Source organism: Stenella coeruleoalba (assembly GCF_951394435.1).
Source record: "Stenella coeruleoalba genome assembly, chromosome: 7".
In the NCBI taxonomy this organism is placed as follows: domain Eukaryota; kingdom Metazoa; phylum Chordata; class Mammalia; order Artiodactyla; family Delphinidae; genus Stenella; species Stenella coeruleoalba.
Window position 1 is genome coordinate 84,759,677 of NC_137153.1, and position 26,448 is coordinate 84,786,124.

Consider the following 26,448-nt stretch of genomic DNA (forward strand, 5'->3'; position numbering starts at 1 on the left):
CTAGCATTGCTGAGCCTATTTTCATGTGCCTGTTAGCCATCTGTATGTTTAGAAAAATGTCTGTTCAGGTCTTCTGCCTTTTTTTAAATTGAGTTGTATGGGGTTTTTTGATATTGAGTTGTATGAGTTGTTTGTATATTTTGGATATTAGCCCCTTGTTGGTCATATCAATTGTAAATATTATTTCCCATTTTATAGGTTGTCTTTTCATTTTGTCAGTGATTTTCTTTGCTTTGTAAAAACTTTTAAATGTAATTAGGTCCCATTTGTTCATTTTTGCTTTTATTTCTTTTGCCTTAGGAGACAGATCCAAAAAAATATTGCGACAATTTATGTCAAAGGATGTTCTCTCTGTATTCTCTTCTAGGAGTTTCATGGTTTCAGGTCTTACATTTAGGCCTTTAATCCTTTTTGAGTTTTCTTTTTTTTTTTGGTACATTCTGTGAGGAAATGTTCTCACCAGTTAAATGAGAACAAAAATATAACAAATGGTTATATGCCAACAGATTGGACAATCTAGAAGAAATGGAAAAATTTATAGAAATATACAACCTCCCGAGACTGAATCAAGAAGAAACAGACAGTTTGAACAGACCGATCACTAGTAGTAAAATTAAATTTGTAATAAAAAAAACAAAAACAAAAAACCTTCCAACAAACAAAAGTCCAGGACTGGATGGCTTTACAGGGGAATCCTACCAAACATATAAAAGATAACCAATGCCTATCCTTCTCAAAATATTGCAAAAAATTGAAGAGGACAGAACACTACCAAGTTCATTCTGTGAGGCCACCATTACCCTGATACCAAAACCAAACAAAAAAAGTCAAAAAAAAGAAAGAAAATTACAGGCCAATATCTTTGATGAATATTGGTGCAAAAATCCTCCACGAAATATTAGCAAGCCAGGGCTCTCCTGGTGGCGCAGTGGTTGAGAGTCCGCCTGCCGACGCAAGGGACACGGCTTCGTACCCCAGTCCGGGAAGATCCCACATGCCACGGAGTGGCTGGGCCTGTGAGTCATGGCTGCTGAACCTGCGCGTCCGGAGCCTGTGTTCCGCAACGGGAGAGGCCACAACAGTGAGAGGCCCGTGTACCACAAAAAAAAAAAAAAAAAAAAATTAGCAAGCCAGATCCAACAATATATAAAGTGGATCATACACCATGATCAAGTGGGATTTATTCCAGGGACGTAAGAAAACTTAAGCATTCACAAATCAATCAATGTGATGCATCATATTAACAAACAGAAGGATAAAAATCACATGATCATGTCAGTAGACACAGAAAAAGCATTTGACAAAATTCAACATCCATTCATGATAAAAACTCTCCTCAAAGTGGGTATAGAGGGAATATATCTCAATATAATAAAGGCCATTTATGACAAACCAACAACTAATATCATACTCAGTGGTGAAAAGCTGAAAGCCTTTCCTCTAAATTCAGGACCAATACAAGGATGCTCACTGTTCTATTTAACATAGTATTAGAAGTCCTAGTCACATCAGTCAGACAATAAAAAGAAATACATGGCATCCAAATTGGAAGGGAAAAAGTAAAATTGTCACAATTTGCGTATGACATGGTACTTTATATAGAAAACCCTAAAGTATCTACCCAAAAACTGTTAGAACTAATAAATGAATTCAGAGAAGTTGCAGGATACAAGATTAATATACAGAAATCTGTTTCTTTTCTATACACTAATAATGAACTCTCAGAAAGAGAAAGTTTAAAAAAAAGTTACATTTAAAATTTCATCAAAAGGAATGAAATAATTAGAAATAAACTTATCTAAGGAGGTCAAAGACCTAGACCCTGTAAACTATAAAACACTGATGAAGGAAATTGAAAATAATACAAAGAAAAGGAAGGATATACTGTACTCTTGGATTGGAAAAATTAACATTGTTAAAATGGCCATACTACTCAAAGCAATCTATAGATTAAATGCAATCTCTATCAAAATACACATGATATTTTTCACAGAACTAGGACAAATAATCCTAAAATTCATATGGAACCACAAAAGACCCCTAATTGCCAAAAAATCTTTAGGAAACAGAACAAAGCTGGAGGTATCTTTCTTCCAGTCTTCAGACTATACTACAAAGCTACAGTAATCAAAACAGCTTGGTACTGGCACAAAAACAGACACATAGATTAGTGGAACAGAATAGAAAGCCCAGAAATAAACCCATACACTTATGGTCAATTAATCTATGACAGATGAGGCAAGAATATACAATGGAGAATAAACAGTCTGTTCAACAAGTAGTGCTGGGAAAACTGGACAGCTACATGTAAAACAATGAGATTAGAACATTTCCTTACATTAATTGACTTTTGAATGTTGAATGAGCTTTGTACATCTGGGATAAACCCTACTTGGTTGTGGTACATTAATTCATTTTATATATTTTTTGGATTTGATTTCAAATGTATTGCTGAGAATTTTTGCATCTATGTTCATGAGTGATATTGGTCTGTGGTTTTCTTCTTGTGTCTATCTGGTTTTGGTATTGGTGTAATGCTGGCCTCATAGAATGAGTTAGGAGGTATGCCCTTTGCTTCTGTCCTCAGAAGAGATTGTAGAGAATTATTATAATTCTTCCTTAAATGTTTGGAAGAATTCACTAGTGAACCCATCTGGGTCAGGTGCACTCTGTTTGGAAGGTTATTGTTGATTCAATTTTGTTAACTCAAATAGGCCTATTTACATCATCTGTTTCTTCTTCTATGAGTTTTGGCAGATTGTGTCTTTCTAGGAATTGGTCCATCTAGGTTATCAAATTTGTGGGCATAGAGTTGTTCATATTATTCCTTTATCATCCTTTTTATTTCCATGGGATCTATGGTGATTTCATTTCTGATAATTAGTAATTTGTGTCTTTCTTTTTTTCTTAGCCTGTCTAGAGGCTTATCAATTTTATTGATCTTTTCAAAGAAGCAGCTTTTAGTTTCATTCAGTTTCTCTGTTGATTTCCTGTTTGCAATTTCATTGATTTCTGCTCTAATTCTTATTATTTCTTTTTTCTGCTTACTTTGGTTTTAATTTGCTCTTCTTTTTCTAGTTTTCTATGATGGAAGCCTGGATAACTGCATTTAGTTCTTTCTTCTTTTCTAATAAAGAATGCTAATTTATAGCAGTAAGTTTACTGCTATAAATTTCCCCCTAAGCACTGTTTTTGCTGCACTCAACAGATTTTGATAAGTTGTGTTTTATTTTCATTTAATTAAAAATATTTTAGGGGCTTCCCTGGTGGTGCAGTGGTTGAGAGTCTGCCTGCTGATGCAGGGGACATGGGTTCGTGCCCCGGTCCGGGAGGGTCCCACATGCCACGGAGCAGCTGGGCCCGTGAGCCATGGCTGCTGAGCCTGCACGTCTGGAGCCCGTTGCTCTGCAGCGGGAGAGGCCACAGAAGTGAGAGGCCCGCATGCCACAAAAAAAAAAAATATATATATATATATATATTTTTTTTTTTTAATTTCTCTTGAGATTTCTTTTTTGACCCATATGTTATTTAGAAGTGTGATGTTTAATTTCCATTTTAGAGGACTGTCCAGCTGTCTTCCTGTTGCTAATTTCTAGTTTAATTTCACAGTGGTTTGTGAGCAGACATTGTATGATTTCTATTCTTTTAAATGTGTTGTTATGTTCTATGGCTTATCTTGGTGAAAGTTCCATGTCAGCTTGAGAAAAATGTGAATTAAGCTGTTGTTGGATGGAGTAGTCTATTGATGTCAGTTATATACAGTTGATTGATAGTGTTGTTGAATTCAGCTATGTCCTTGCTGATTTTCTGTCTGGTTATGTTTCTGAGAGAGGGGTGTTGAAGTCTCCAACTGTGAGAGTGTATTCATGTATTTCCCCTTGCAGTTCTCTCAGTTTCTGCCTCATGTAGTTTGATGCTCTTTTGTTAGGTGAAACATGTTAAGGATTTTTATGTCTTCTTGGAGAATTGACCTCTTATCATTATGTAATGCCCTTCTTTATCCCTGATAATTTTCCTTTGAAATCTTCTCTGTCTGAAATTAATATAGCTGCTCCTGCTTCTTCTTTTTTTTTTTTTTTTTTTTTTTGTGGTACGTGGGCCTCTCACTGCTGTGGCCTCTCCCATTGCAGAGCACAGGCTCCAGACACACAGGCTCAGTGGCCATGGCTCACGGGCCCAGCCGCTTCGCAGCATGTGGCATCCTCCCAGACCGGGGCACAAACCCATGTCCCCTGCATCGGCAGGTGGACTCTCAACCACTGCGCCACCAGGGAAGCCCATCCTGCTTCTTTTCATTGGTATTAGCATGTTATATTTTTCTCCATCCATTTACTTTTTTTTTTTTCTGTTCTTCCATCTTTTATTCAACCTTGTACTGAAGGTTCCAGCCAATGTAGTAAGAAAAGAAAAGGAAACAAAATTCACCCAGCTTGGAAATGAAACTTTAAAATTGTATTTGTTTGGGGCTTCCCTGGTGGCGCAGTGGTTGGGAGTCTGCCTGCCGATGCAGGGGACACAGGTTCGTGCCCCGGTTCAGGAAGATCCCACATGCCACGGAGCGGCTGGGCCCATGAGCCATGGCCACTGAGCCTGCGTGTCCGGAGCCTGTGCTCCACAACGGGCAAGGCCACAACAGTGAGAGACCCGTGTACTGCAAAAAAAAAAAAAAAAAAAAAAAAAATTGTATTTGTTTGAAGACCTGATTGTTTATGTAGAAAATCCAATGTTCCTCAAAAAGACTGTTAGAACTAATAAGTAAGTCCAGCAAGGCTGAAGCATTCAAGATCAACATACAAAAATGGATCAAATTTTTATATAGTAGCAAAAACAATAGAAATTGAAATGTAAAAAAATGCAATTTATAATAGCATCAAAAATATTAAATTCTTTGTGATCCATACAAGACCTATATACTGAAGCTATAAGACATTACTGAGAGAAATCAAAGAACCCTAAATAAGTAGAGCTATATACCATGTTCATGGATCAGAAGACTCAACACTGTTTTGTTTTGTTTTACATATATATATATATATATATACACACATTTACATTTATTTTTTATATTCTTTTCCATTATGATTTATCCAAGGACACTGAATACAGTTCCCTGTGCTATACAGTAGGACCTTGTTGTCCATCCATCCTATATTCCATCCATTTACTTTTAATCTATATATATTTAAAGTGGATTTCTTGTGGACAACATATAGTTGGGTCATGTTTTTTTGACCTACTCTGAAAATCTCTTTTAATTGATGCATTTAGACCACTGACATTCCATTTTAACTTTTTTTATTCATGAAAATAATCTCACTGTGAAGTGACCAAGTTGTGTTTATATCCTAGAACTTTGACTTAAATAACATGAAAATCATATGCTAAAAATTTTTGGTATAAATATTCTAGAATCATGCCATATAATGTAGAATTTAGCATAAACTTTATGCATTTTAAGGCTCTAAATAAAAGGATTTAATTCTGTGAAGTTTAATAATTCAACAAAGAGTTATTAAATTCTGAATAAGTTTTAGATCTCATTAGGTGGTGAGGATACAACTGAAACTGTCTCAGACATTTTGTGAATGAGATTATTTCAAAGAAGAACAGTATAATACTGTAATGAAAATTAAATCTGAGGATGTGCTGGAAAGTGACTGGGGGATGAGGAAATTACTTTATATAATATGATCAATCAAAGTGTATCAGTCAAGGTAATCTAAATTATGCTGCGATCTCCAGACCTTAGTGGGTTAAGAGTACAAAGGCTTATTCTTGCTCCAATTGCATGTCCAGTACAGATAGTCAGGCGGCAGGAGGGTTGTGCTCTGGTCATCATAATCTGTAGAAACGCAGGATGTCGGAGGCACCATATGTATATATATATATATATATATATATATATATATATATATATATATTTCTTTTCTATGATCACCATTGCAGGGGAGAGGAGATGTGGTACTTCTGCTGGAATTGACAGATGTCACTTCTGTGTAAAGGCTCTACTTGCCACTTCTCAAATTTCACTGGCCACAGCAGGGCACATGGCCATGTCTGACCTTAAAGGAAGTGAGGAAATCCAATCATACCAAGGCCTAGAACGAGGAGTACTGGAACATTTATGAACATCCCTAAGGACCATCACAGAAAGCTTCTTTGAGGAGGTGGCATTTTAGTTGAGACCTGATCAGCAAGAATAAGCCAGTCAAGCATAGATGTAGGCAGTGATTCTTAACCCTTGCTGCCCATTAAAATCACCATGGACAGAAACCGTACTATGTGCTTTCAGGCATTAATTCCATTGTCTTACAGTAATGCTGAGTTTCTGTTTTCAAGCTCATGTTACAGGAAAAGAAACTGAGTTGGAGTGAGGTTATATTATTTTCACAAGGTCGTAAAAACAATAAATAGAGAAGTCAGGGTTTGCATTCAGATAGTCTGACTCTAGTACCCACAATTTTAACTACTCTAATATAATCCCTGTTTAAATTATGTGAATTATGGCCTCACCTGTAAGTAAGTTAAAATCAGAAGTGCTGATCCCTTGGACTCACCATCTCTACCCTTGCCTCAGACATACATGCATGTGTATGTGAGTGTGCACATACTTGTGCTTACTTGCATGTGCACACTCCAGCCCTTAATGAACTGGACTCCTTTGTGTGATGATTGACACTGGTCTCTTTGCTATCCATTGGTCCTCAAAGCACCTTTCAACCTCAAAACCTTTTCACCGACTTTTCCCTCTACCTAGAAACCATTTCCCCCAGATATCCAAATGATTCACTCCCTCACCTTCTTCAATTCTTTGTTGAAACATTACCATTTCAGCGAGGCCTACCATACCATTTAAAATTGCAGCCCTCCCTTAGCGTTCCACAGATTTATTCCTGTTTTGATCCTTGCTATATACCCAGGGCCTATAAGAGGGCTAGCACTTAGTAGGAACTCACTAAACACTGGTTACTTGAATCCTGGGAATTCAGGCCTGAGAGCTGGCCAAGGAGGGTAAATGAGATTGGATGCCACAGTCTTGCCATGGCATGTGGAGGCTGAGTGGAATGCCTATCTGGGAGATGTGGTATGACACGGAGTGTGCTCCTCATTGGTGGGGACTGCTAGGGCTATTCCCATCTCAAATAGTACGTAAACAAGCCTGATCAACAGTCATCACGGCCAAGGAGAGGAGTATAATCCTGGCTAGCCAAGAAGGAAACATTTATTTTTCCTCTTTCTCTTACCCTTGCCTAACTCCTGAGAGATCAGCACAGGGAAGGAAGAAAGTGCAGGAGGTTGGGAGGGTGGGTAGGGCAGACGAAGAGTTGACTGTGCCTCAGCGCAACTTCAGACTACTAGAGTCACAGTCTGTCCTATCCTGGAGGCAGAGAGAACTTTAAATCAGATATGGGATTGAATTTTTTTTTTTTTTTCTTTTGCGGTATGCGGGCCTCTCACTGCTGTGGCCTCTCCTGCCGCGGAGCACAGGCCCTGGACACACAGGCCCAGCGGCCATGGCCCACGGGCCCAGCGGCCATGGCCCATGGGCCCAGCCACTCTGCGGCACGTGGAATCCTCCCAGACTGGGGCACGAACCCGTGCTCGCTGCATCGGCAGGCGGACCCTCAACCACTGCGCCACCAGGGAAGCCCTGGGATTGAAATTTAATACTGAACAGAACTATGTCTTCCAATACTGGAATAAGAAATAAGATTTTTCTAATGACCAACATTCACTGAAAAATTGCAAAATCTGTCACAATTTCATTAAGGGAGTTGCTACATAGAAGGAAAGTTGGTTCTACATAGATGACTTGGAGGAATGTATTGAAAAAACCATAAAACACTTTGTTTATACCTCAGAAAATTAACACTCCTCAATACAATAGTTTAGTTTAAAACTAGCTATTATATCCCATTAGAGAAGGTAGAAATTAACTTAGAAAGTTAAACAACAAATTTAAGGTCATACCACAGAAAGTATTAGCCAGGATTAAATATCAGGTTTCGCTGGGTCTAATGTCTATACTTTACTGTTGGGGATATTTTCTTACTTGGGATGAGAAAGAAAGAAAAAAAACAAAGAAAAACACACAGCACCTACACACACACACACACACACACACACACACACACACACACACACACACACACACACACACACACACACACATCTCCTTCAGCCCAACCCATTTTACATTGTTCTCATACAAGTGATGAATGTAGGTTGTCTCTCCATGGGAATCTTCTTGAACACTTTGATATCCCCAAATTTCTACAGTTGGAATATTATCCAGCAGCATCAAGAAAATATTAATAAACTCTGATGGAAGCTGGTTGCACTCACTCCTTCGTGTAGTTTCCCTCCCTGTTTTTTTTTTTTCAATAACATTCAATTAACAGCTAGCATTCAGTTAAGAACTGGAATTACTTCATTAAGTTAGCTAAATTATCTTCGTATGCTGGTGATAAATAAGCAGCTATATTAGCAATGATTCACATTAGTTCCATGGTTTAAAACAGCTAATTTCCTCCTGGACGCTTTACAACACTCACACCGATACTTTTGCTCAATGTATTCTTATTATGGTACTTTTACTAACAAGGTCACCCTCTTATTTTGAACAAGACTATAAATTTCTCTTCTCTGCAAGCTTATACTTGGTAGAAGCTACTTTATTAGAGGCAGGTATTTTTGTTTAGATCTCTGGGTTGGTTCAAAGGCCTAGGATGAGTTATGGAAGACAGACTAGCTGTTTCTTTTCCTTTTTTTTTTTTTAACATCTTTATTGGAGCATAATTGCTTTACAATGGTGTGTTAGTGTTTGCTGTATAACAAAGTGAATCAGCTATACATATACATATATCCTCATATCCCCTCCTTCTTGCGTCTCCCTCCCACCCTCCCTAGGCCACCCCTCTAGGTGGTCACAAAGCACCAAGCTGATCTCTCTGTGCTATGCGGCTGCTTCACACTAGCTATCTATTTTACATTTGGTAGTATCTATATGTCCATGCCACTCTCTCACTTCGTCCCAGCTTACCCTCCCCCCTCCCTGTGTCCTCAAGTCCATCCTCTACGTCTGCATCTTTATTCCTGTCCTGCCCCTAGGTTCTTCAGAACCTTTTTTTTTTTTAGATTCCGTATATATGTGTTAGCATACGGTGTTTGTTTTTCTCTTTCTGACTTACTTCACTCTGTATGACAGTCTCTAGGTCCATCCACCTCACTACAAATAACTCAATTTCGTTTCTTTTTATGACTGAGTAATATTCCATTGTACATATGTGCCACATCTTCTTTATCCATTCATCTGTTAATGGACACTTAGGTTGCTTCCATGTCCTGGCTATTGTAAATAGAGATGCAATGAACATTGTGGTACAGGACTCTTTTTGAATTATGGTTTTCTCAGGGTATATGCCCAGTAGTGGGATTGCTGGGGCGTATGGTAGTTCTATTTTTAGTTTTTTGAGGAACATCCATACTGTTCTCCATCAGACTAGCTGTTTCAAATGTTGGATGAATTTTCAAGGATGCAGATAGTGCGTGCAGGGGATGCTGTCAGGCTGTAGAGGAAGGGGCTGAAGGCATCACAGTCTTGTTTCCTCTTTCTGTTGTCCTTTCTCTTGTCCTTTGCCTTATCCTTCCACTTTTGTTTCAGTAAGAATTCAAATAGAACCAAAAGGGACTCTGATAGCTTCTTTTTAAAGTTTAATGTGTCATATGTGGAATGTAATCATGTTGCCTTTGGTGCTTAACCAGTAAAATGACTGGTGTTGAGAGTTTTGCCTCACTTCCCATCAGAACTTAAGTTGATGTTCAATTAGTTATCAAACTCAGTATATACCTGTTTTATCTATAGAACACTGAAGATAGTCCTTACACAGTATGCAAGTGTTCTACAAACATGTCAGGAGAATATCAGCAAACAAAAGTTAATTGGAAGAACCATTCATCTGTGTTGATGGGTGGCTTTGCATTCATTAGGTCAAGTTCAGAGTTTAAATTCTGACATGTGACTGCAGTGTTTACTGTTACTCTATAAGTTTACACTCATGATATTCTTCCTTGATAACTGGAGTATATTTGGCATCAGTTAAACAATGGTCTCATAGTCTAAAAGCTAGGATTCTTAGAAGTTTCTCAACAGAAACAATCCATACTTTACATTTAATTTTGCTTTTATATGAAAACAACTTTTTAAAGCATCTAAATCTAATTCTAGTTTTTAAAAATATATTTAAGAAGGATTTTAGAGGAAACTATTAAAGAAATGAATGCTTAGATATAATTTAGTACTTTTCTCACTAAACCATTACTGTTTTACATAACTTGGGTTTCCTCCTGGTAGTATTTTCTTTAATTCATAGAAATAGGAATCATCTGCTGTTCACAAATAATTAGTTTAAGAAGTATTGCCTGGCTGTATTTAAGTTTAGTCACTCGTTGAGTACCAAATGTGTACTAGCCCTTTTGCTCCTACTTTTAAAGAACTCTTAGTATAATGAAGGACGTGCATTGGGCAATACATGTTTATAATACAGTGGGGTAAATAGTCCTTTAAAGTCTTGTGGCATTCCAGAGGGAGAAGTGACCTGTGATTACATTCGAACTTGGGGAATGCTAGACAATTAGAGCATGCTAGGAAAAAAGAGCAACACAAAAAGTAAGCCATGGAATTAAATTAAAAATGATCTCAGAGGGGGGCTTCCCTGGTGGCGCAGTGGTTGAGAGTCCGCTTGCCGATGCAGGGGACACGGGTTCGTGCCCTGGTCCGGGAAGATCCCACATGCCGCGGAGTGGCTGGGCCCGTGAGCCGTGGCTGCTGAGCCTGCGCGTCCGGAGCCTGTGCTCCACAATGGGAGAGGCCCCAACAGTGAGAGGCCCGCATACCGCAAAAAAAAAAAAAAAAAAAAAAAAAAGATCTCAGAATACCATAATCTAGGATAGAAAATAAGGGGAAATAGCTAGAGTGATAGATGGAAGGATAAATAGGGACAGATTTTCAAGGTTATAGAGGATCATTCTGAAATATTTATAACCAATGGACAACCGTTAATAGGTCTACAGATGCCTTGGAATGACCCTCTCTGACCTCGGCAGTGCCACAGTACTGCTATATAACAAACCCCCAACTCAGTGAGCATCTTGCTCGTGCATCTGCAGATCAGCTAAAGTTCACCTCATCTAGATGAATACAGTTGGGCTTGGTGCCGCAGTGGCCCTCATCCTCCTTGGACTAGCAGCTACTGGAGGCATTTTCTTCTCATGGCAGAAGGCCAAGGCACAAGAGAACAAGCCCATTGTGCATGAACGTTTTAAGCTTTTTTTAATTTCATGTCCAACCCATGAGCCAAAGCAAGTTACATGGCCAAGGCTCCAGTCAAGGAGCGAGAGGTATATTCTACCTAATGTGAAACTATGACATAAGTATGGAACTATGAAACTATTACAGGAGAGTGAAATATTGAGATCAATCTATAGTACTCTGGATGGCTGTTTTCGTTACTCTGGGAATCATGGATCCTCTTTTCTCAATGAATAAAAATTATTTAAGTGTTTTCTGGTTAATCATAAAGGATGATGAAGGGCTGTAGCAGAGGAAGCCTCCAGATGACCCTGATCCAGCGCACGAGTATGATGCTGCTAAATTCAGGTGACTGTGTTTTTCAGTAAGCAGGTGTCTAAGTTGGTTGGGCATGTTCCGTTTAGGCATCCCACGCATCAGAAATCCAGCAGCCACAGCTACAGCCCCTTTCCTCCACTGCTCTAGTAAATCTTAATATCCTCCCTAGAGATCAGCCAATTCCAAAATATTGATTGGCCTTAATTCTGTTTAACTTACGAGAACAATCAAACTCCCCACTTGAGGTGATACAGTATCTGCTGTTCCTGGGAACGAAAGACTAAATAAATGTCAGGGAGAGGAAGCAGTAAGAGGCAGTGTCCGCCGCAACCCGTAAGTGCTGTTTGTGTCTTTGTGTCTGTCTCCAGCCTCCACTGTCACCTGGAACACTTCTACCTCAGTTGTTTAAAGGTTTTCCACTGCAGTCTCTTTTTGTTATCTCTTGCATCCCTTCCCATAAAGTAGGCAGTTTACAGTAATAGCATAGGGATGAAGCTCTGCTTCAGGCAGGAAAGGTTAAACATTTAAAAAAAAGCAAACCAGATAATTTTTTTAAAACATCAAAATAGTCTCGGTGCCACATCGCCTCTGTGCCATCCCCAGCCATTCTTTTAACAAAAGATGCTTCTCTCTTGTGGGAGCTTCTCATTTGTCAGAGGAGAGATTTCCCTGTCTCCTCAGCGGCACACTCTGTATAATTTAAGGTGACTCACTGTACAGGAAAGTTCACCTTCCATTAGCATGTTTTCTTTAGTAAGCACTCTCTTGCAAGTGCTGTAGTGTAAACATGAGTGCCTACGAATACGAACATTTATTAAATAGCACTGATGAATATTTCAATACCTCAGGGAGAGCAATTCACAGCTCAATCATTCAGGCTGTTTTAAGTGCAGCACAGGACAATTCCACTACATCTTCCATTAATATTTAATTGCCCATTTTATTCTGTTTACCTTTTTGGTTAATATATAATTTAAAGCCCTTCTAAAAAGGGGGGAAAAGAGAACAGCTGTTCATCTGCTTTTAACAAATCTCTGGTGAGAGCTTTTATCTCATTTAAAATTCATTGCAAAGAGTTTTTATTTAATATCAGTAACACAAAACCTTAGGTATTAAAAGTAAAACTTGGAAGCGACTCTCATGCAAAAAGCCTCACTGTGACTTGGGTTTGATTACATATCCATTCCTGAGTGGCAGGCATTGACAGGAAATGTCTGAACTGCCAGCAATGGCGCCATGTGTCACGTCCTCATGAAACAGAATCACAGTAACTCGACCTGACACATTCTGACAACATGTCGGAAAGTTGTTATGCACCCTGCAGAAAGTGAGTCCTGTCATCCCAGCAATGCAGATTTTACTGACGGGATAAAACACTTCTCTGCTTGCTAAAGGACAAGGGAGTCAAATATGTGCGTGGCCTCGAGGAGCCGGGATTCCCTGATGCACTAACCATTCGTTTCTCCTTGGCCCTCCCTTGGTGGATGGTATCAGCTTCTCTTTTTGTTGTGTTCAGAGTCCCAGGGCCTATCTCTTGCCATTTTAGCTGTTCTTTTCTCCCAGTTGGCTGTGGTTGTTTGTCTCAAGTCTGTCCCTTAAACCCTACTTGGTGGCAGGTATCCTGACATTTACTGACAGATCTCCATGTTCTTGGGGGCTTCCTAGACCTCTCAGGATAGCCAGTAAAACTGACCCCCACATCCAGCCCAGCGAGGGTCACCCTGTCCCTTCAGCCTCGGTCGCCTGGAATCAACTGCTTTCCGGGACAGTGAGCTGCATCATCACCTGTTTTTCCTGCTCCACTTGATCTCTGCTGCAATTCATTCCTTCCTGTCTACTGAGCTATGGCTGTTTAAGTATTCCCAGCATGGCCAAGCCAGCAGCAGCAGGAACCTCAAGACACCATTACCACTGTCACTTTACTTCAGTTCTGAATTTCTTTTCTAAGGTAAGATTTCTCTTATCTGCTTTGCATCACTTTATTAATGCTCTCCTCAGTCTCTTGTTAAATTTGGTTCACTTTCTCCATCTGACTCTGTTAATAGAGACTCTTACATAATGTTTCCTTTCACTCGTTCATTTATTCATTCACAAATATTTATTGAGCATCTGAGCTAGGCATTGTTTAATGTGCTGCAAATATAGGAATACAGTAGGGTGAGGAGGAGAGAGAGGAAGAAAGGAGAGGGACAGAGGGACGGAGAAAGAGATAGAGACAGAGAGACATAGAGATGGAGAAAGACAGAGAGAGAGAGAAAGTCCTACCTGAATTTATGTAACTTGCATAATTTGAAGAGGAGTCACTGATCTTGAACTCTGCTGATGGTGAACACAGGCATAGTGGCACTCCACCCTTGCCCCGGATGCTGGGAAACCTCTCTGTAGGTGCCCAGAATACCTCAATATTCAGCTGGAAAGGAAAGATATTAAATACTATTATAAATTTATTGCAAAGTCAGCCCCAGTTTTCACCCCTTTCTGTATCAACACCCTCCGAAGCTTGTATTATTCAACCATCTGTTGAATCTGGGTTGTCCTTGTGACTTTCTTTGGCTGGTCGAATTTGGGTTAAAGTAACAGTGTGCCAGTTCTGAGCCTAGGCTTCAAGAGACCTTTTTGCTTCTGTTTTCTTTTGGACCTTGCTTCTGCCTGGACTAGCTTGCAGGAGAATAAGAGGCTACATGGAGCAGAGATGACATATCCCTGCTGAGACCATCCTATACTGGCTAACAGCCAGCCAACCAAGATCAGCAGAGTACCTATCCAACACATAGCTGACTGCAGATGTATGAGTGATCCTAGTTCAGACAAGCAGAACAACCCTGAGAAGAAGGCCAAAAGGCTAGCCCTGGGACTTCCCTGGTGGTCCAGTGGGTCAGACTCCATGCTCCCAATGCAGGGGACCCAGGTTCAATCCCTGGTCGGGGAACTAGATCCCACATGCATGCCACAACTAAGAGTCCGCATGCCACAACTAAGAAGCCTGCATGCCGCAACGAAGAGGCTTGCGTGCCACAACGAAGATCCCATGGGCCACAACTGAGACCCAGTACAGCCAAACTAAATAAATAACTAAATTAAATATTTTTAAAAATACCCCCAAAACAAAAGGCTAGCCCTCCCAGATACTTGTGGGCAACAAAAATACATACTGTTTTAGGCCATTAAATGTAGGGGTGTTTTGGTACGCTGCAATAGCTAACTGCTGTATTCTCTAAACTTCTTACATGATCCAGTTAGGTGAGATATGCACTTCTATATCATGTGGCAAACCCCATTCAACCAGATCTCAGGATTTCACAGTTTGGGCTTTTTAAAAATTTTTTTCAAGTTTCTGAGCCAGGCAGTTGGATCAAATCCCTTAAAAATTGAGCTTAGACTGCAGTGAGCTAGAAATGAAATGAGAACCAAAGGCTAAAAGGATGGGAAAGATATGGTTTAAATTCATTGCAAGGGAGAATTGGATGACTGTTTGGATTGATTTATATCTCATCAGAAAGGGCTCACATATCTCTGGGTGTAGTCATTTACCAGCTTGAGTGCAAAAACTGATGCCATGATGTAACTGTACACAGCTCAAATTGTGGTTACAACTCACATTTCCATCCCTCCTCCCCCATTATCCTCTGTATTAATTCAATCACAGAAGTTAGGTGGGTTGGTAGGGACCTATTAAGTCATCATGCTTTTCCCCAAGAGCCATATATGAATTTCCACCCATAGTATATTTTCAGATGCTTTCTTCAATAAAGTTGAAAATGGCTTGAGCAATGGTCCACCCTAAAAGCTTTAACTGGAAGTGTATTCTTTAAGCACTTTACTGGAAAAGAAATTAATGCAGAAAAAAATAATTGGAGCTTTGTCTGACCAAAACCCACACAAGCAGGGACATTCAGAGTAATGGTCAGATTTTCTTTCCTCTCTGCTCCTTTTTTTGCTTTGTGTTCTGCTGCAAAGGTATCAGATACCTCTTGCATAGGTCTGAGAGCACATTGGAGCTGGGATTGGGTATTATAATGATTCAGGGACTACCTGAATTACATGGCCCATTTGAATTTCTTAGATATGACCAAATCCTCAGAAGTTTTTCAAGGCCAGGGACTTCCCTGGTGGCGCAGTGGTTGGGAATCTGCTTGCCAATGCAGGGGACATGGATTTGATCCCTGGTCCTGGAAGATCCCACATGCCGTGGAGCAACTAAGCCAGTGTGCCACAACTACCGAGCCTGCACTCTAGAGCCCGCGAGGCACAACTACTGAGCCCGCATGCTGCAGCTACTGAAACCCACGCGTCTAGAGCCTAGTGCTCTGCAACAAGAGGAGCCACTGCAATGAGAAGCCTGCTCACCACAGTGAAGAGTAGCCCCCGCTCACCGCAACTAGAGAAAGCCCGCACACAGCAACACAGACCCAACTCAGCCAAAAATAAATAAAAAATAAATAAATTTATAAAAAAAGTTTTTCAAGGTCAGAAAATCCAGATGATTTGCAAGATGAGTAATTTGAACCAGAGAGAATCACAATATTGTGTCTTGTTATAGCTGAGCCCATGTAGTCATCTTATAGTTTGCAAATTATGGCTTTAAGGAGTCTCAGATCCTGACTTCTGGCCCTAGTGTCATTGCTTCAACTTCATACATATAGAATATCCTTATTCTAAAAATATTAAAATGGAATAAGGGAATCTAGTATGGAATAATTCCTGAGCTGAGTGGACTTACATAGATCTCAGATTGCAATAGCTGCTCAGAACTCTGTAGCTGGGAAGACTCAGGTAAGAATCCACATATGGGTAGAATGATCTCGGTCAAGGTTACCTAAATATTTGAAATCTCAATTTTCTAATTTTTAAAATGAAGAGAATAGGTATTTTCCCTAGAATTGTTATTAGGATCAAATGAGATAACGTATATAATAGGTGATAGGCCAATATTTCCCCAGGTCTGTTCTGCCTAATGTTAATAGAGGTTATGTATAAAAATGTACTCTATTATCAGATAATTGTGGGAAACAGTGTCAAATGAAATTAAGCAGTTTTCTATACTATAGGATTTCTCAGAGTTTTTAATGTACTAGTATTCAGAATGAATCTGATTTCCTAAATTCATTTGACTGTGGTACTATAATACCAGTAGGAAAGGTATTGTGTAGAAAATAGTGAGTGTCCAGAAGTGTTAATTTCCTTCCCTGTTCTGCGTATCATAGACTGGTCATAGTGGTTTGGTAAGATCTGAGAGGGAAAGCTTTTTCTGATTCTCTTACCCCTTTCTCCAAAGTTTCTACAGAGATGGAATAATCGACTCAGACCTGCTTATCCCTGCAAACATAAAAGTGGCTCATCATTCCATCCCAGATAATCCTTGTTAGCATTCCAAAAAAAATCCCATGATTTGAAGATTCAAGTAATACTGAATGATAAGATATAAAAAGTAAAATCCCCACTATATACCAATTAGAATGACTAAAATCCAAAATACTGACAATACCAAATCTTGACAAAATTTGGAGCAACAGGAGCTCTCATTCATTGCTGGTAGAAATGCAAAACGGTGCACTCACTTTGATAGACAGTTTGGTAGTTTCAGACAAAACTGAACATACTCTTACCATATGATTCGGCAATTACACTCCTTGGTTTCTCCCCAAATGGGGTGAAAACTTACGTCCACACAAAAACCTTCACACAGAGGTTTATAGCAGCTTTACTCATAATTGTCAACACTTGAAAGCAACCAAGATGTCCATCAGTAGGTAAATGGATGAATAAACTGTGGTCCATCCAGACAGTGCAATACTATTCTGCAGTAAAAAGAAATGAGCTATCAAGCCATGAAAAGATATGGAGGAACCTTAAACATATATTACTAAGTGAAAGAAGTAATCTGAAAAGCTACATAATGTATAATTCCAACTATATGATATTCTGGAAAAGACTATGGAGACAATTAAAAGATCAGTGGTTGCCAGGGTTTAGGAGGGACTGAAGGTTTAGCCTCTTTTCATATGATCATTGTTCATTTGCATTTATTTTCTTCTGTGTGCTCATCCTTTGCTCATTTTTCCATTGAGCTACTCTCTAAAAAAACACAATTATTGATTTGTATAAGCTCTTTGTAAATTAAGAAAATTGTATTTATAGTTAACATTGTATAAGTTGGAGAAAAATATTTTTATAGTGTATGTATTATAAAATGTTTCTTATTTTGCTGTTATCTTTTATTTCATTTTCATCACATAGAAATTTAGAATTTTTATACTGCTAAATTTATTATTCTTTTACTTTTATGTGTTTTTAGTCATGTGTCCTGTCAGGAAGACCTCTATTCTAATATCATAATAATTTTATTTGTACTTTTGCTGAGAATGTTTAAGGATTCATTTTTTTCACATTTAAATCTTTAATATAACTGAAAATTATTTTGGTATAAAGAATAAAAGAAGGATTCAACTTTTATTTTTCCAAACAGCATTCCAGGTGTTTTAACCTCATTTATAGGTAATCCTGCTTTTCTCCACTGATGAAAAATGCCATATTTAAACTAATTTCCCATATGTATTTGGTTCTATATCTGAATTCTCTACTCAGTTTGTATACTCCTATTCATAACAATTCTTCTTATAATTTTCCTAGATTGGATTTCCCAGGAGTGGAATAAACATTTTTACTAGAATAAGCTATGCTTTATATTGATTATAAGATTAAAATTTTAAGCCTAACAATTTTCTATTCAAATGTTTAGGCTTAATTATTGAATTGGGAAATTGTGTGTGTGTGTGTGTGTGTGTGTGTGTGTGTGTGTGCGTGTGTGTGAGAGAGAGAGAGAGAGAGAGAGAGAGAGAGATTGTCATTTCACTGATACAAGTACTTTAACACTTGAAATTAAAAGGAAAAAACAGTAAAACTGGTTATTTCCATACATTTCAAACCTTAGTTATTAACAGGGTAGTTTGTCAGTTTGCTATAATTCTAAAACTTAAAGTAAAAATTAAAAGTAATACAAATTCATAAAAATGAATAATATTTTCTTTCACAAACTGGAAATAGCGAAGGCAATGTAATTTGTACTGTATCCCCTAAAATTTCTGAACCAGTCTTACTCCCATTTATGGATGGTAGAAAAAGGTAAAAAGAGTGAAATTGATTAAAACAAAAAATGAATCCACGTAAGGAGTGGAAACAAACCCCCAAAGAGATGAGTACTCTCTACATGTATCTTCATTGATAAAAGCAAGGCTGGACACTTCTTTGGCTTACATTTTTTATTGTTGTTTTTACAAGAAAGAAATTTAGAGATTGCAGTTGATAATGAAACCTTGGAAGAGCATGTTAAACCTTCAACTAAGCTTCCCCAAATGGCTTAATTTTACTTCCGGCATTCAACTGTAGGTAAAATGATCCCTTAGAGATTATTGAATCAGAGAAATTTTAGGTAAGTCAGACTGAAGCTTCAGAACTGCCGGGTAGGGCCAGGAGTAACCTCTCTGTCTTTGCTTAGTTGCAATTATGCATGTGTTTTTACCATTTTCAGATAGAAACTTTGGAGCAGATTCTAATCTAATAGCTCATTTTATGTACCAAAAAGGCACAGTACATATGTTATTTCTTTTCTGATTACATCTTTCCTAAATGTTCTTCTTTCACCAAAATTAAATTGCCTGTTTGGTTGTTGCCTTTCTCAAAGTGAAGGATATTTCCATGCAGGTATTATAGTCACTATCTAACCCCTTGCTTTTCATGAAAATAACACAAATTCAAGAATGAATCTCTTACAAACCTTGGCTCTTTCTTTCCTATTTCTCTCTGATGCTACTTGTCTGGATTTATCAGATGAAAGATACTCTATCTTTATCAGCAGTACCGCTATTATCTACCCACTTCCAAATTGTCATGCTTTCAGTGGAAGAAATCTGATCCCCAAATGGGAGAAATCTCTTGTCTTTTCTATTTGTAAAGACAGCTGCAAGTAATTGTTTAGTGTCTCTGTTATTTCCTTTTCCATTGTCTCTAATTTCCCGTTATTATTATAAGTGCACACAATTTTTCCTTGATGTTTGTCCTCTTAAATACACACAGTGCTTACAAAACGTTTTTTAAATTTCTTGGTTATAGTGTTCTTCTTTTTCTCATGCTTCCTATTTAATTTTCCTCCTTTAATTTTTGATTACTTGTTTGCAATTTTCCCCTTTGTAAACCAACTTTTTTCCTTTTACCTTAATGACTGATGTTATTTTTTTTTCCTTTCACAATATGGATTATTTAATATCCAGAAGAAATGAACAAACACCTGTCCTATTTTATCTTAACTTCAGAAGCTTTTGTCTTAATTCTGTCCCCTTGTGACCCTGGGAAGCCTCCTTCCAGGTGACCAGCAAAAGCACAAGAGTTCCAAAGCTCTAGGGGAGCTCCTTTTTCCTCTCATTCATCTCCACCAGCCAGAGTATGCTGGCTGCTGGCCAGGCCTTAGCAAGACCAGTATTGCCACATATTCAGATTCTTCTATCTGGGGGCTCACTCTGACTTGCTTAGTTCTGGGGGTGCTTGCTCTGAGCAAGATACTCCCAGATTCTCTGTAACTCTTCCAATAAGTAGTTTTGTGAACCTTTCGTTTCATTCAAAACACTAGAGGTATCTTACCAGGTCGAATAGTCCAATTTGGTTCATGGTGTGCTAGGGAAGCACTATGTACCATTAGTGTCCCAGATCATCAATACTCTTGGCACTTCTTCACTTTTCAGCACCTTCCTTATGGATGAAGAAGTGGGAGTCACATAGAAGAAGACATCTAGAGACCTCCCATTAAGTCATTCTTGCTGTTTTAGCAATATGCTTCTGCTTCAAGCCACCCTCTGTACTATGCTATGGCTATCTACCTCACACACTTTGCCCATATGACACCCCTCTGTTGGTAATGCCCTTCCCCCCTTAACATTTCACATAACTCCTACTCATTCTTTTTTTTGTTGTTTTTTTTTTGTTTTTTTTTTTTGCAGTACGCGGGCCCCTCACTGTTGTGGCCTCTCCCGTTGCAGAGCACAGGCTCCGGACGCGCAGGCTCAGTGGCCATGGCTCACGGGCCCAGCCGCTCCGCGGCATGTGGGATCCTCCCGGACCGGGGCACGGACCCGTGTCCCCTGCATCGGCAGGCGGACTCTCAACCACTGCGCCACCAGGGAAGCCCTCATTCTTCATTTAAAGACAGTTTTAATTTTTATCAAATATACGTATACTTAGTTCAGAAGGTCAGCTACTTTTCTACCAGATGTGATAAGGTCAGTAACAGTCTTTGGTCTCTTTTTCCCCATTCTCCCTACCTAGAGGCAGTCACTTTTCTCTCTTTTGCCTTATTCTTTTGGTATTTATATTTTAGGCATTACTTGTTGACATCCCAGTAAGGAAGGTAAGAATTTGGTTTTCCCCTCTGCCCTTCTATCCTCTAATACTTATTGTATTGATATCAATGGTGCCAATATGGTAAAATTATAGTTTAGGTTGGTAAATTTAGTATTTACATTATTATTATATAATTTGGACCTGAATCATATAGTAAACACTGATCATTTTTCTTACCTATGCAACCTGTTTTTTTTTTCTCCTGGATATAACAATTTCCCTTTTTTTGTTTGCTTATTTTTCTATATATTTAAAAGAGGACAATCCTGAGCACTGCCAGTTGCCTAATTAGCCTCTCAATACTTTCATTCACATCTGCTATCCTCACAATTTCATCTTCGGCAGTGATCTCTCTCAGAACATTCTGACCTGCTTTTAGTTTGCACAGGTTGCCTCCATGCCTGGTGCACAGCTGTTACTTTCAGATTCCCATTTGCCACCATCTTGGGGATTCTCTTTGCCACTGATCTGTATTGGATCCCCTGCTCTTGTTTCAAGGTTGCATTATCCTCTCCTATTACTCTGAGGATATTAAAGATAACTTTTTTGAGACTTTCTTCTTTTTGCATAGTCTCTGTTTCCTCCATGTTGCTTTTTTCTGTTTATTTCCCTAGAGTATTTAATAGTTCTGGATGTCTACACATATTTAAGAGTAGGGAAATAAAACTTATTGGAAGTTCTGAGCACGTGAGTGGGATGAATTGATAGCAGTATCATTGTGGGATGATATGGCTCAGTTGACGTGGGAGAACTCCTGATTTTCAGTATCTTTTTGTCTTTTCTCATTGGCTAAATAAATAGTTTCTCCAGAAGAGACTCTTGCAATCTCCTGCCTGGAGGGTAAAGACCCAACAACCAACAACCCAACAACCTCCTAAGTAGAGGAAGCAAACCCAACAAAGACCCAACAACCAACAACCCAACAACCTCCTAAGTAGAGGAAGCAAACCCAACAAAGACCCAACAACCAACAACCCAACAACCTCCTAAGTAGAGGAAGCAAACCCAACAAAGACCCAACAACCAACAACCCAACAACCTCCTAAGTAGAGGAAGCAAACTAGAGTATGTAAGTATTATTTCTATTTTCAGTAAAGCATACCTTGTTTCCCCCTGTCCAGAGATGCTCTATTTTATACTTTCCAGAAAATAAATCTCAGTTTTCTCCAAGGTAGGGAGGTGCAGAATGGAGATGGGATGGAGCTGGAGAGACAACTTTTTTCAATGACTTTAAGCCAATTTTCCTTTTACTAGCCCATCCGTACTCCTTGCCCCACTTCAGATGATGTTGCCAGTTACTGGACCTATTGAGGATCTTGGCTGTCTCCATTGATGGTGCAGGAATGCCCTTTCTCATTCTGGTAACTAAGAGTGGTCTTTTTAGTTACCACTCAGCTGACAGTTTTCTAGCCTCCAAATTTTGTTATTCTCTTCCCTCCTTTTTCCAATTTTTAAGAAGTGAGGTATAATGTACATACAGAAAAGCACGTAAATTATAAGTGTGTAGCCTGATGAATTCTGACAAAACGAACACACTCATGTAACTACTGCCTAGATCAGATTATAAAACGTTACGACACCTCGGAAGCCTTCTCTGTCACTCCCTTCATCTATCCAGAGGTAACCACTATTCTGAATTCTAAGACTTTTAACAGTTCTATTAGTTTGAGCTGTTTTTGTATTATATAGATTGCATCATTCAATACATACTCTTTTGCATCTGGCTTTCTTTGTTCCACATAATGTTTGTAAGATTCAACAGTATGTTGAATAATTATAGTCCTTTGTGTGAAATACTACAATTTCTTTATCTCTTCTACTGCTAATGGATTTTTGGGTTGTTTCCAGTTTTGAGCTGCTATAAATAATGCTGCTGTGAACATTGCTATATATCTTTTTTGGTGAACATATATATGAATTTCTTTGAATATATACCCAGAAGTGGAATTGTTGGACATTGAGTGTGCAATTGTCCTACTTTGGTAGGTACAGCCCAAAAATTTTCTAAACTCTTTGTAACAATTTACGTTCCTACGAGCAGTATTAAGACAGTTCCAGTGGCTCCATGTGCTTACTAGCTGAAGAGCTGGTGATATTAAATATCAGTCCTTTCAGTTTTTGCCACTCTAGGGGTGTTGTGATAGCTCATTGTGGTTTTAGTTTACATATCCCTGATTACTAATTATGTCAAGACCTTTTTATACGTTTATTTGCTACCATTATTTGTAAAGTGCCTGTTCATGGTGTTTAGAAGAAAATTTCTAAAAAAAATGGATCTGTCTTTTCATATATATTAAACAACCTGAATTCATTGTAATATATTATCCATCTTTGTATAACTGGACTTAATCTGCTATTATTTTGATTAGGATTTTGTATCCATACTACAGAAGAAGATTAGACAGCAATTTTAAAATCTTGCTTTTTCTTGTTAGATTTTGATAATCAACTTTATCCTGGGCTGGGAAGTGTTTCCTCTTTTTCTTATTTCCTGAAGAATTTCTATAACGTAGGTTTTATTTACTTACAAGTATTAGAAAGAATTTTTGTTACAGATTCAATTTCTTTCATAAATATGGAATTACTCATATTTTCTCTTTTTATTTGTCAGTTATAAGAGCTGTGTTTTTATAGGAATTTATTGATTTAATCTAAATTTTCAAATTTATTGGCATAAAGTTTTTCATAGTATCCCCTTATTATTTTTTTGATTCCATAGGGACTATAATGGTGCCCCATTTTTCATTTCTGTTATTGGTTCTTTTCTTTCTTATCTTCACTCTTGATGAGATGTTTATAAATTTTATTATTCTTTTCAAAAACCAAACTTTTGGTTTCCTGACCTTTTCTATTGTATTTTTGCTTTCTTCTTCATTGATTTTTTCTTTTATCCTTATTATTGTCTTTCTTTTACTTTTGGGGGTATTTAATTTGCTGTTCTTTTTATTGCTTCTGAGGGAGGTAATTTAGGTAATAGAATTTAAGATTTTAACTCCTAACACAGGCTTTCGCTGCATTCTGTGGGCTTTCATATATATTTTTATAAATTTTCATTTAGTTCAAAGTATTTTCTTTTCAATTGATTTCTTTAACATATGGGCTATTTTTAAGCATACTAGATAAGTTCTAAATATTGGTGATTTTCTACTTTCTGCAATTAATTGATAATTTAATTGCATTATGATCAGAAAACATAATACGGCTATAGTGAGTCTTCGTAAAATTAGTTATCGTACCAGTGTGTGACAGTGGTTATCATTTAACTGGGATCTGCCCCTACTTTGCTCATTACTCCTTCATCTTAACAGCTCTGAGGCCTTGGGTAAGTCACTTTACTTCTCTTAGCCTTAGTTTCATGAAATAGAAAGATGGAAATATGAGCTCTAAAATTTCCTTCATAGCTCAAATATTCTATTATTCTAGGTTATCTTTTATCCTCTTAACTAGAATTCAGCAACATGATAGTAAAAAGGAATCCACAGAGCAAACCTCATTATTTGTTCACACACCAAGTAGTTGTAATTGGCAAAATAATTGCCATTTCACCAAACATGGATTTAATTTTGTTTAGTTAAGAATAAGGCGTATACTTATGTTTTTTAAAAGGGTATGTAATAATTAATAATGTTTGCAGCCCCTGCTTTTTAAGGCATGCCTCATTTCATGAAAGATCATGAATGAAAACGTTGAAATACCGCAAGAAAGCTATAACCTTATCATGGAGAGCCTGAGTAAATCCAGGAAATCTTGGAAAATTGCAAGAGAAAAATGATTCTATCACAAATTTTAGCCTCCAGTCACAGAGTGCTCTCTTCCAAATGTAACTTGCTCTTGACATATTTCATTAATGAGCACTGTGCTTTACTATGAACAAGACAAGGTTATTTCAGACTCACATTGCAAATGTTTCCTTCTTGCCCTATGCATTGGAAATACTTGCTGATTTTTCTTCTGATAATGATGACTTTTTTTTTTTTAGAATTTTGATTCTTAGAGAAGAGATTGACATTATGAAGTAGGTTGAGATTTTGTTTTGTTCACAGCTTTTGAGCTTTTTTTTTAAAGATTAAAAAAAAATAGTAGCAAGCCCTTCTAGTTTGTTAGGCACTGTACTAAAGCACACTGATTCTTTTAGACCATGGGGTGCTTTTTCGTACATTGAAAGTTGTGGTCACTTTTCTTTTTATTTCATATACATATCCATTGTGAAAGGATTTTCCTCCCATCTACTTAACTAGCATATCTGTTACCTCCAACATGTATGTATGTATGTATTTTGGTGAAAACATTTAAGTTTTAATGTTTTAACAAATTTCAGTTATATAACAGTGTCACCAGTTACAGTCACTTTTTACATTAGATCCTCAGACCTTATTCATCTTGTAGCTGAAAGTTTGTACCCTTTTACCAACCTCTCCCACTTTCCTCACCCCACCTCCTCAACCCCTGACAACCATTTTTCTACTCTGTGATCACTTCTAATTTCTATTCTAAAGTCCTGGTTGACTTATGTACCTTCTAAAATGGTTTAACCTGGGAGAATCTTGGGTACAGAAAGGTTTGGGTTCCATATCAATAAATAAAATACTAGAACTTTCTGAGATTGGCCCAATGATTGGTCCTACATGCAAAAACATATTTTATTTTCTTAAGAGATAGCCTGTTTTTTCCCTTTATGGAAGAAAAAGAAGTTTTAAGCTTGCAATTTTCTGATATTTCTTATCACCAACCTCAGAACAAGATAATGAATCATTGCTAACAGTTTCCTCACCAAGGGGTATAGTTATCCTTAAAAACTATCCTTCTATTATTATGGCTTCAGGCTTGATTTCCTAAACTTCTTCTATCCTGCCTGTCCACAGTGGCATACAAGCTCTCTTTACCTTTGGTATCTACTGTGTTTCTAGTCTCCTGTCTTCCTTCCTGGACTTAACATTGTGAACTGCCCCTTTCTTCCCTGGTATACCTTTGCCTGGGACTTAAATTTTGCTTTCCCCCTTTTCTATGCTCTGTGGCTATGGTCAGTAAAACCACCTCCAACCTTAACCTTGGATGTTGGAGCACATCTTTCCAACTGTCTATTTCAAAGTCCATGAAACTAAGTCCCAGGAAAGTAAAGAATCTTTCCTTTTAGGACCTCTTCTCTCCCAGGATAAGAGCTTAGACACAAATATAGCTGACTTTCTACTGGCATTTCTCATAGTTTAAATGGAAGAAAGTTTAAGAGGAAGAGCCTAGAGGAAAATGAGACTGGTTTGCTTTACTTGATGGTCCAAAACTAGCTGCCACCATGCACCATTAATTTAAATTTGGAAGTTTAACAATCTGTGCCTCCTTGTCAAATTCTTTTAACTTATTTTAAGGATTCTTATCCTCAGTATTAGGAATATTTTTCTGCCTACGTAATTTTAAAATACAAATAATAATAG

The 26,448-nt window shown here is 38.0% G+C and overlaps 1 long non-coding RNA gene across 1 annotated transcript in view; it reads left to right on the top strand.

The window, feature by feature from the left end:
- Nucleotides 1–20,729, top strand: part of LOC307188551 — a 397,940-nt gene extending 377,211 nt beyond the window's left edge. The window contains exon 3 of the long non-coding RNA XR_013828988.1: nucleotides 20,620–20,729. This is a non-coding gene — a long non-coding RNA (uncharacterized lncRNA). The remainder of the gene's footprint in view (nucleotides 1–20,619) is intronic.
- The last annotated feature ends 5,719 nt before the right edge of the window (nucleotides 20,730–26,448 follow it).